Source organism: Myxocyprinus asiaticus, chromosome 7 (genome assembly GCF_019703515.2).
Source record: "Myxocyprinus asiaticus isolate MX2 ecotype Aquarium Trade chromosome 7, UBuf_Myxa_2, whole genome shotgun sequence".
Taxonomy (NCBI): Eukaryota; Metazoa; Chordata; class Actinopteri; order Cypriniformes; family Catostomidae; genus Myxocyprinus; species Myxocyprinus asiaticus.
The window spans coordinates 1,506,999-1,519,920 of record NC_059350.1 but is presented as its reverse complement, the minus strand read 5'-3'; the positions used below and the strand labels follow the sequence as shown (position 1 = coordinate 1,519,920).

Here is a 12,922-nt window from a genome sequence, read left to right as displayed (position 1 = left end):
ATTTGCTTTTTTTAGAAACATTTATTACAAGGCAGAAATCAAGATTGTGTGTTTTTTAATCTTTGGAATGTGTTTCTATTGTGAGAGGAGCTCATATTTACTAGTAGATTCTCATTCACAAAACCTAAATTAGAGAATGCAGGAAAGATGTACCCTGCAAAGGCAAAACATAGTAACTACAGTTTACCAAAATGTAGTTTGGACTGAAATCAGGGTGCTTACGTGACTATCTGTCCTGTAAAAGGCTGATTTGGTTCAACTATGCTCAGATTCAGAGATCTTGGATTATAAAAATGGTATAGTCTATTTTTGGCTAGACATTCTAAACTTTTGAAGCCATTTTTCTCGGTTTCAGTGTAGTTACTGTGTTTTTGGCTTTGTAGGGAAGTACAGATCATCATATCTGCCCTCAGATCTGAAGAACTACCTGACTTACCAATGACGCTTGAGTAAGGAAACACAGGATCATCCTATGTGGAAGACATTTTGGCCGAAACTGTCTTCCACATAGGAACTGTCTTTGGAACGTACTGTAGTTCACGCTCGTTCACTGTGAGAGTGACATAGACACCACTTGAAGACACTGCCCACTGGTTCAATAGTAGTGTATATGTTATCACTGGAGTCCACGTACTACAAGGTAAGAGAGAATCAGCATTCTGAACACCACTATTAGTGTACACTTGACGGCGCTCATGCACCCTAGAGATGTAAATACTGTATGCAATGCTCATTGCAGCTAGTTCATCTCACCTCATTCTCCCTTTTCGCTGTTTCGTGATCCTTTCCTCTGTTCTTCCTGTTAAAGAGAAATGGCTTTAACAAATCTGGCAGAACTTTTTGTTAGCTGCTACCAAAGGCATCAGGCATGAATAACATTGCTTCCAAAGCAGCAAGGAAATCTCATTGGTTCGAAATGACTTTTGGCACAGCTGTATGTTAAACATCAAACACAGTGTGTTCTGATCACTGTCATTTTGTAACATTTTATGACTCTCTAAAGCATCCTTAAAAAAAATATTCACTGATCTTATTTATTGATAAATGCAACATCATGAAAGAGCCCTACACTGACATGAGGATCCACTCTGCCAGTGTCACACAGTCAGCCTCATGTAAGATCCTTCAGAAAACAGAGTGTGAATAGAATTTCCCAACGTAAAAAATTAAATAGTTCATTATTTATGAGAACTGGGATAGATATGCAATATTGCTTTATGTTATTACAATCATTTGAGGAAAAATAAGTTTTATGATTCTAGTTTGGATGAAACACCAGGGGACCCCCACAAGTTCCTTTTTTTTTTTTTTTTTTTTTTGGCCTTATGGGTGGTCCCATAAATCTTATAAGGTGTCTGACAGATCGTGCTCAACATTGTTTATCATTACACTCAGGGATAGGTAAATACATTTGATTGATTAAAACTATCTGATGGGTGATACTGCTTGTCAATAACTCTGCAGAATGTGGTCAGTGTCAGGGTATCAGAACATTCATAGCAACATGTTGATTTTTAGTGTGATCCTGTTTTCAAGAGCACAGCACTGGAGTGAACTGTTTCGGCACTTAAAGTGTCAGAGGAGATGCACTGCTTTCTACAGGTAAAACAACGTACAATACAATCAACTTAACCCCCTATCCTTGTACAGATTCAACGTGCTTTAGAGCAGGGGAATTCAAAGTTCCAAGAGGTCCTGTCTCGGCATTTCCTTCCCAGCAAAGGGCCGGATATTAATAATGTACATGGTGTCAGTAGTCAGTATGGCTATGAACTGATATAAGAAATGTGCTTTTTTTTTCTGATTGTTTTTGTTTTTTGGAATAGGTATTATACATTTCCACATTGGCAGCAAAAGTAATTTGTAAAAGGAAAAAAAGAAAATCCTAAACAGTCAAAATAGTCCCTGGGCAAGGTTGACGGCATTGGAGGCCCAGAGACAGCCAAAGTACTGGGGTCTTACAGACCTTCTACCAAAGGATTAAAATATTTCATCAAGTTCATTAGTTGAGGGCACTTGGACATGAATATTAAAAGATAAGATCAACTGTTGACTTTGAAGCTGAATGACAGCAGTCCACTTTTTGTGTCTGAATATTTTATTTCAGATTTATTTATATACATTCAGATTCCAATGTATGGGACATGGCCTTTTGACTGAGAAAAGATGTATGTGAGTTCAAGGGTGTCCACTGGCACATACTATGCTGATTAATAAATCTAAATTCAGACGGAAAAAGGTTATAAATGCGCTCTGGCATGGTGGCACCGTGTTAACTCGTACTGTCACAAACCTGGCTTAGCTAGGTAGTGAAGAGATGCCAGTATCCATCTATATTGCTGCTCACTGTGTCCCTGCTCCTGTTGTTATAATAACCGCGTCTCACGTGGTGCCTCGCTTCTATTTTGGGGGAGAGAGGGCAGGTGCGCAGAGTGGGAAAGCATTTAAACGAGGCACATTATGTGCTATTAAAGGAAAAAGTGCCGAAAGATCAGCGCTGTCCACGCCTCTGAGTGCTTGTGGTGTGCACAGCTGTGTGTGTTGATGCGTAGAAATGATAAAATATGGCAACAGTTGTCACGATGTCTCGCGGCCCGGATGGAGCCAAGTCTGGGTCTGGACCCGAACCGCGGTCCGCTAATTGGTAACCGCTGATTTAAAGAATCCACAAACTTGTTGCATTTATGGGTACCTCAAAAGTGTCTGTACAAAGGACAGGAGGGAGAACAAGCTTGGAAGGCCATGGTTTCTAATCCCTCAGTTGTGATATATCTAACCGTTTTTGTGTGCGCTATGAATTAGACTATCCGTGAATTGTTTGTGGGTGTCAACTGAGGCTGAGTCTACTCTGGTATTGCATGACATATTACTACAGTGGCTATTAAATCTAAAAGAGGTTTCTTTTTTTTCTTTTATGTAATGCATTTGCATTTTTTACACTGCTGTAAATAATTTCTACATTACTTAAAACATTAGTTAAAGCAACAAAAATGGCTCAGAAATTATTTTTAGTCCATAATATAGCACATAAAGAGAAAATGTATTGTTAACAATTCAAAAGATGAAGTTGAAAACTCTTTGCTTTTTTTATATGTGTGAAGTAAACACTGCAAAACATGCGGACCATTTGCAGAATCTCTCTTGAGGACAGATCGGCATGAGCTGGCATCTCAAGTCAGAGCTGTGGAAACTGCATTTCTTGCCTCTAACCTGTGCCCCCTTGTTTTGACCTCAAAAATTCCAACTCAAAATTCAAGGGCTGTAGTTCAGCACTCCCTTGTATTACGAACATAATTGTGGTTCTCTTTTGAAAGAAGAAACATGAAAGTTTGTTTTCCAAAAGTCATAAAAAATAGTTCGAATAGCTGTTATTTCCATAACATAATATATGATACTGACCTTCTTTGGGCATTGAAACACAATGGAGCTAAAGCCATAAGTCTGATAATGTTCTATTTAAAATTTAAGGATGATAAATTTAAAACTCTGAGTTATATGTAACATTTTCCAAGACCATGTCTTGTGATTATGACCCCATGCAGAATTAAACATTAGCATTAGCGCCACCATGCAGAATGGTAAACAGGACAATAAACACTTCATCTAGTGCATATTTCTTACTTTCAATCATAATCAAGTTGTTAAAGCAGTGTATTTGACTAATGTCATGTGTGTGCCATTCATATAATGAGGCAGAAAGCAGATTATTTATAGAATATCCAGCCAGCATCTGATAGCAGATGTACAGCTCTTCTGCACTGACAGCTACAGAACTGTCAATAAACATATACAACATATCAGAGACTGCATGGAAATAATAAACAAACCATGTATTTTTGTATTCGTCTATATATTTACAACAAGTCTCAACAGTTAACTCATTAGTTTTATGCTTTATACGTAATTTATCCTGCTATGGCATGGTATGGGGTAATCCCTTGTCATGTGGGCACTCGGCATGATGTCATAGCAAGTCTTCTTCGCTTTAAGATATTTGGAAAGAGAAATAATGAGAAATGAACTTGTGCGCCTCTAGCTTCCTGGAGGATTGGAAATCACCATATGAGAGTATTACTTTTGGAGATACAGTATGTCAGCGCATCACATCGCATAATTTAGTGGAAAATGTACATGTATAACAATACTTCATTAAGTAAATATGAGAATACATCAATATTTCTGTATATGTGCTCACTTTTGGACTAAATGTTCAAATGGATGTTGTTAACTGAAGCCTGCTTGGGACAAAACAGCTGGACTTTACATCATTCAAAAGGAAAAGGTATGTGTTTCATAACAACGGTTTCATTTTCATAAAGCTTACTTTGATATTTTGACATTGAAACAAATTAAGAAATTATTCTGCCAGTAACATTTCTACTGTAAAACAGTGGCCTTACATCGATGCCTGAGTCTTAGAATTGTTTACTGATATACACTGGCGGCCAAAAGTTTGGAATAATGTTCAGATTTTGCTGTTTTGGAAGGAAATTGGTACTTTAATTCACCAAAGTGGCATTCAACTGATCACAAAGTATAGTCAGGACATTACTGATGTAAAAAACAGCACCATCACTATTTGAAAAAAGTCATTTTTGATCAAATCTAGACAGCAGCCATCACTCCAACACCTTATCCTTGAGTAATCATGATAAACTGATCATTTGCTACTAGAACATCACTTAACATTATATCAAACACAGTTGAAAGATATTTGGTTCATTAAATGAAGCTTAACATTGTCTTTGTGTTTGTTTTTGAGTTGCCACAGTATGCAATAGACTGGCATGTCTTAAGGTCAATATTAGGTCAAAAATGGCAAAAAAGAAACAGCTTTCTCTAGAAACTCATCAGTCAATCATTGTTTTGAGGAATGAAGGCTATACAATGCTTGAAATTGCCAAAAAACTGAAGATTTCATACAAAGGTGTACACTACAGTCTTCAAAGACAAAGGACAACTGGCTCTAACAAGGACAGAAAGAGATGTGGAAGACCAGATGTACAACTAAACAAGAGGATAAGTACATCAGAGTCTCTAGTTTGAGAAATAGACGCCTCACATGTCCTCAGCTGACAGCTTCATTGAATTCTACCCGCTCAACACCAGTTTCATGTACAAAGGAAAGATGTCTCGGTTACTCTGTTAATCTTGGTTCCCTGAAAAGTGGGGACAAGATGTGGTATTGCTTTGCTTTGTTTTTGAACAAAATAAGTGTTGCTCCGTCAGTCTGAGTGCAGGTGCTTTTACATGTCGGACTGACTGTATCTCCATCTGTTACACTATTGGGAGACTGTACATGAAGATCTAAAAAAACAAAACTACACCCAAATTGTAATTTATATATCTTGTTTGATAGTCTTTATCTAGAGGTCAATGTTTAGCTGGTTAGTATGGTCCAATGTGCCCCTGCTGGTAGATGCTGTAGGTGCCTCTGTCATGGTATTATAAAGTGGGGTAGACATAAGGTCACAGTAATGATAAAACAAATACACCCCTCTATTTATGTTTGTGTTTTGCTGAGATCATCATCAGAGTGTGCTGGAAGATCCACTTGGTTCACGTGAAATTATTTAACTTTCAATTGTAACACCAGATCCGGTAGTTGCTGTATACCTTTTCTAGCATGATGAAATTCAGGAGACGAGAGACATCTTAGTGCATAATTATTTATTGAAACATTAGAGCAACAAACAAAATAGACAGTACTGAATCTGCAATCCAAAAACAATCAGTGGGTCATAATCCAAGACAAGAGCAGGTAATACAAGCAAACAAATCCAAAACATAAAGCAAAGAGTCAAAGGCAAACTAGTAAAGCGAGCATGGAATCAGGAAACCAGAAACGATTGAAAGGTAAGGATGGATACATTCAGAAATACAATTCTGATATATAAAAGAAAAGGTGTTTGGAAGAATATGTATTTCGAGGCTGAACAACTGAATTTGAATGAGACCAGGTGAGTCAGATCAATGTCCATGTCATCAGGCAGCAGATGGTGACCTCTGGTGGTGGTTTGAGGGTGTTGAACAAGCTCATGTGACACGTAATTAAAATTATCAGGTGTGCAATCAAGATTTTTCTGTAGCTGATTTTTAAATGACCTATTATGATTTAAAAGCAGAAAAAATATTTTAAAGATTTTGAAATGTAATAGCAGTGAGCTCGTATAACTGAACATCTCTTCAGGAGTTTTGCTCCTCTGAATTAATTTTAACATTTTCATTTATGTGCATCAGCAATTTTTATACACAGTTTTTTTTTTCATGTCATTTTGATTTGTCAACTTGTATCATAAACTTTTTAAAAGAAAAAGCATTACACTTTAGTAACTCATTTATATAATCCCTGTCAATCATCCGTGGCTCCACCCAGAGAAGTGATGAAAGGATTTGATTGTTTGTGCTCTGCCTCTTACTGAACCATCTTCCTGTTGGGCTAAACAAACAATATAACAGAGAAGGACTGATTATTACAAGTTAGTAAACAATAGTCACAAAACTTTTATTATAGGGTAAAATTGTTAGGATAAAATTAAATCAATGTGTTTACAAGACTACTTGCCAATTAAATAAATAAATGGATATGAAACATTAATTTAAGTTGAAATTATTTATCAGATTGTTTGTTGAGATCGCACAGTGATACGAGAAGTAGGAAAGATGATAACAATCATTATCGCCATACTGTAAGGTCATTCCAAACATAATTTCTTATAAAAATGAAGCATAAATTGAGTTCGAAATGACTTAATTTTGAGCCTTCTCTTCAGAACTTTCTTTTAGTTCTTTTCAAAGATCTCACAGTGGATGGTAAAGTCTTCTAAGGTAATAGGGCTTAGGGATGATCACTTCTTAATGGAACGCACCCAGAGTCTTCGGATCTGAATTTATTGTTGCATATTTGTGATGTTGGAGATGTTACACAAAATAGTGTGTTGTTCATTTGTCATGTGACCGCTACTTGTCTCAGCAAAGACAGAAGACAAACAATTAGTTCACAAGTGAAAATTACAGTCTTTTGTTACTTTTCTCATTACAGCTTACATTTCAGTGTGTTGCAGTTGTTTGTATCATGATCAATACATGTCAGTGTGACAATACATGACATTTTAAAATCATACAAATTGTCATGACATATTTTGTTATGTATTTAATGCAGAAAGTGTTTACAAGATATACTCTGCCAAGTTTAAAATGAAAGAAAAATAGTCTTAGATGACAATCAATAAATCCAAAGAGAAATTACAGTACTTAATTTTGGATTATTTGATTACAGTTCAGAACAAGATCATAAAAAGAACAAAAATCACACAGCAAGGGGATGCATCATGAAGTAAAAATGTATTTAATTTTTTTCCAAAATCAATTAAATGGTCAAGTAAATAATATGGTTTTTATTGTTTTGATGAAATTTTCTGAAGAGAAGAAGTTAAACATTTATTATAAACCATTTAGGACTGGGCAAGTATTTAAGGCATCTTGCTTTATGAACGTGATATTTTCTATCATACAGATAATAATAATGACTCTTTATTACCAGATTAAAAGTTATGGAATGAACCATCACAACAGATATATTCACAAAGTTATAAATTGCAAGAAAAAAGAAGCTAAAATTTGAGACCAGAAATGCTTTGTTTAATTATAAGAGCAAAAATAAAACTGAACTAACTGCATTTATTTAAGGAAGGTTGGGCATATGAACTCATTTCTTTTTTCAATAGGGTTAGGGTTGCCTGTGTGGCTGTCACGTGTGAAATGTACAATAAGCAAACTATACATTTTGTGCATGAGCGCCACATAAAAATTAATCACTCTCTGAGACTATCCGTTCTTCCCGAGTCATATTTAAGATACAAATCTTTCACGAACGATCCATAAATTAACAGAAGTGTCACATTCAGAAGAGCTCGACTGTGGCAGAATAGCTCAAATGAGGAACAAGAGCTGTGTGTGTGTCTGTGATAAAGAGTCAGTGTGAAAGACAGAGATAAGATAGAGAGATAGTTCTTGAAACATACTGGGAGTGTGTTGTACACATCAGAAGATCTGGTCTTGAGGTCAATAGCTGTATATGTGTCATCACTGTGATCAGCAGTCTATAGGGAAACCGAGAAAGAAGAAATTACAAACCAAAGCTGGTGATTTTAAGCATAAGTTCATGTTAAAAATATAATAACTTCACAGTTATGCCTTGTTTAGAAGAACATTTGGGAGTTTAATTAATTCACTTGACTTCTACAAAAAAAGACTAAATAAGAATAATGTGAATGTACAGATAGAATAAAGAAGGGTAAGTTTAATTTGTGCAATACCCTTGCAGAAGGATAAACAATGCTATGCAATACAACCAACCCTTGCAAAATGGTGAGCATAGTTTGTGCTATATCCTTGCAAAATAATACTAATGCTTTTGCAATGTGCCCAAGCCCTTACAGAAGGGTGAGTATTGTTTGTGAAATACCCTTGTAGAAGACTAAACAATGCTTTATGAAGCGTATAAACACTTGCTGAAGCATGAGCATTGTTTGTAGAATACCCTTGAGGAAGAATACATAACGATTTGTGATATGTATGAAACTTTGCCAAAGAGTGAGCATTGTTTGTGCAATACCCTTGTGGAAGGATAAACAATCCTATGCAATGTCCTTGCAAAAGGATACAAAAGCTTTTAATAAGCATAAAAACCCTTGCGGAAGGGTGAGCATTGTTTGTGCAATTCCCCTGCAAAGATAAACAATGTTTTGATATTTTTATAAGCCCTTGGTAAAAGGTGTTATTTGTATTATAATGCTATAAAGCTATGGTCCATTAAACTACTAATTTTAATTTATCTTGACAATAAATTTTTATGTTTTTATGTATATTTTGATTTTACTTGGTGAATTTATCATAAATCTCTGCGCCTCCCCTGACAAGCTCTGGTGCACCCCTGGGGAGGCGCACCTTCCAGTTTGAAAACCGTGGCACTAGACCACTTGCCCTGGTTTATTTCAAAATTAAAGTCTTGTTTTTTGTGATCTTCCCCATTCATTTTAAATGGCCAGTCATTTTTGACCAGGAACACCAAAAGTCGGTCTGCCATATTTTTACAAAATAAAAGTGCTTCAAAACAAACTTCCCTGTTAAACATTAAAACAAAGTGTGTAATTTTTATAACAGATGTTTTCATACGGTATATAATTTAGTCAAAATAACCCATAAAGAATGCATTTTGCACTTCAGGTCAATGAGGCCTATGAGCAATAAGTTCCAAAAAGAAATACAAAACCTGTCCTTATTGAAAGAAAAAAAAAATTACAAAAAGATGTAATCCAATATTTGGTGATAATATAGCATAATAAGAGATTTATAAGCAATTTTAATAGGCTCGTCATTTTTGACCAGGAACACCACAAATGTAACTATGTCATTTATTTACCAAATAAAATTGTTTCAAAACAAACTTCCTGTTTAAGCATTAAAGAACAGTAGGGTGATAAAAATTACAGCATGTTTTCATATTTTATTTAATATTGCCAAAATTATCCTCAAATAATGTTTTTTTTAACTAAGAAATTAGGTGTATAAGCTCAGGTCAGTGATAATATAGCAAAATTAAATTTTATAAACAATTTTTAATAGGAAGGTCATTTTCACAGTATTTTGCAGTTCTGTGATTATCTCACCTCATTCTCCTTTATAGCAGATTTTCTTTTCATCTTTTCTCTCTTACTGTAAAAAATAAATAAATAAATAAAAAATCAATTTATTGTGGCATATTTGTGATGTTGGAGATGATACACAAAATAGTGTGTTGTGCATCTGGACTCAAAGTATCAGTAAGTAGTACTGCAACAGATGAACAAACACCCTAAATTAAATTTTGTCTAAGATTTTCAACATAATTATATGTCCCCTTCACTTTTAGAAAAAAATTAAATTCATCCCCCCACTTTTTGAGAAATAATAATTGCATTTTAATAAGTTTATGTTGGTTAATTGCAATGTTGGGTAAGATACTCTAAAAAGTAATTAATTACTACCTACTAATTACATATTCTACAGTGTAATTAGATTACTGTACTGTAAGTTACTCTGCCTGAAAAGTAATTGCATTATGTATTACTAATTACTTTCTAAAACCCATAATCACCCTCAACCTGATGAACAGTTTCATGTCTATCCTTGTATTGTTGTTTTAAACTTTTTCAAATAATCATTTAAAATCAGCAATTACATTAGAAGTAACTGTAAATTAAATTAGTAAAAATGAAGGGTAATCCCATACTTTTGTCAAGGAAAAAGTAATTTAATTACAGTAATGCATTACTCAGTAATGCATTACACCCAACACTGATTAATTGTATAGCAAGGGGAAAAGGTGCAGCCGTTGGCCTAAAATGAAGATTTTAAGCCCCAGCAGAAGCCTCTGCCAGCTGGCTGCTCCAGAATTGAGCAGAACTAACTCAAAAGTGGTAATTCCATTGGCTAGTGCCCCAATGTCACAGTCCCTGTTTTGATTCAGCAGATCAGTTCATGTGAATACAGACAATGTGAATAATATTTATGAGCCCAATAGCCTGCAAGGCATTATCGTGACAGAAACTGAGCTGTTGACAATATGCAATCTACCTGAGACAAAAATGAGCAAAAGAGAAGTCCTCTTTGACTATTGTAAGTTAATGTTGTAAGTTAAAAATAATCTAATGTCACATTATATCTTAAAAATATTTTGTTCTCTGACTTTTCCATGTTTTTTGTTTTTTTGAATGTTGACTAATGGTAATTGTGATGTTTGTGGCGTATCTATTTTAGAAAAAAAAAGGTCCGTGATCAAGAACACAAGCTTTTGAAATTCTTCAGATAAGATCATATTTGACACAGACATTAAGGGATATTTTTTATGCTTTTATTCTTTGGTTCTGGTTAACTGGACCAATGTTTTAAATGTTTGACAGCAGCCATTAAATTCTATGATAACTATTTTGTTTAATATGAAAATGTCATTCATACATGGTTGCTACATTTGAGTTTTAATAAAATTTGTTAACTTTTCTTAAAAGTTCAATTTAAATGCTTTCTTTCAAATGATATCACGTAAAAAATATAAAACATATTTAAAAATAAAATCACATATACTTACCACAGATTTTTAAAAAATAAATAATTTAAAACTGTCATATTGTGAAGAGAGTTTGCAGATCATTTCTACGCCCCGGTTATACTAAATAGTATTAAAGTATGCTAAATATATTCAATGTATAATACAACGATTTTTATAGATCCATCATATTTACTGCTGCATTAATTTGAAAGGGCACTGTATTTTACACTCTTAATTACAGGTAAAGACTTTTATTAACTCACATTATAAACCGGACAACAATGATGATGATGATGACTCCAATGATGATTGTTCCTCCACATCCCACTATGATCCCCAACACTACATGCCAGCTAGATCTGTGATGAACTGAAAGAGGAAGAACATCAAGGTGAACTCTCCAAACTGAAGAGAGATGTGAAGTTATACAGGTGTGATCTAGTATTAATACAATCATTACCTGTCACTGATACAGCAGCTGATCTCTGAGATCCAAATTCATTCTGAGCCACACAGTAGAAGAATCCACTCTGTAGTGCACTGAAACTCTGTCCAGATCCAACAGCTGAGCTTTCATTCTCCTTAAACCAGGTGTAGTTCAGAACAGGTGGGTTTGAATCACAGCTGCAGGTCAGATTCACTGAATCACCCAAAACTATTTCACCAGATCCACTGATGGACACTGAGACATTCTTGGGTGGGTCTGAAACATACAGAAAATGTATAATCATGTTTTGAGATGATCCAGTGATCTGTTACAACAGTTACTGCAACATCATAAACTCACACATGACATTTAACGTCACATCATCAGAGTATTTCTCTCCAACTTCATTTCTGGACTTGAACTTGCACATTTTTTGACAAAGACCATTCAAGACAAGCTCTGATGGTGGTGGTTCTGATGAAGAGGCTCACAGTCATCATCAAGAGAACCACTTGGAGTTAAAGGAGTTATATTTTGGTCTGTTCTCGCCCAAAGCCGATTGGATCACTTCAGAAGACATGAATTAAACCACTGGAGTCTGATGGATTACATTTATGCTGACTTTATATGCTTTTTGTAGTTTCAAAATGTTGGTCACCTTGCATTGTTTGGACCTACAGAGCTAAAATATCCCTCTAGAAATCTTAATTTGTGTTAAACAGAAGAAAGTCATACACATCTGGGATGGCATGAGGGTGAGTAAATGATGAGAGAATTTTCATTTTTAGATGAAATATCCCTTTAAGATTCTTCCATTTAGGAAACTAATGAATTTCAACAACTACAACAAACTCTTACAGGGTGTCTAGATAAGATTCAGGTCCAGGGTTAAACCCAAGATGCTGAGGCAGAATGTCACTTAAGCTCATTACAACGGTGTTTCGTTTATTTTACGTAGATGAACGTAGATGGAAATATATTTATTAGGGGTGTAATGGTACACAGAAGTCACAGTTCGGTACGTACCTCGGTTTTGGGGTCACGGTTCAATACGAGTTCAGTACAACAGGAAAAAGCAACAAATCCCAAATGCTAAGTTTCTTTGTGAAACCGTGTGAGGATGTGGCGGTTCATTCCAAACTTCCTCAGCCGTCTCAGGATGAAGAGGTGCTGAAGAGCCTTCTTCACAATGGCCTCAGTGTGGACAGACCATGTGAGTTCCTCAGTGATGTGGGCACCGAGGAACTTGAAGCTGCTGACTCTTACCACTGGTGCTCCATTGATGGTGATGGGGCTGTGTTCTCTTTCTCTTCTCCTGAAGTCCACCACAAGCTCCAGGATGTCAAGCCATGAAGCTTTTGAAAGCAAAATAAAGTTAGTGGCTGTTCACATATGCATTATGGGAT

General features: G+C 35.4%; 1 long non-coding RNA gene across 1 annotated transcript; it reads right to left on the bottom strand.

Annotated features, from left to right (window-relative positions):
- Positions 1-5,655: 5,655 nt before the first annotated feature.
- Positions 5,656-11,769, bottom strand: LOC127443352 (uncharacterized). The gene is made up of 5 exons (XR_007897653.1): positions 11,550-11,769; positions 11,353-11,458; positions 9,672-9,717; positions 8,025-8,102; positions 5,656-6,439 (listed from the first exon to the last, which is right to left on the bottom strand). It is a non-coding gene; the product is annotated as an uncharacterized LOC127443352 (long non-coding RNA).
- Between the last annotated feature and the right edge of the window lie 1,153 nt (positions 11,770-12,922).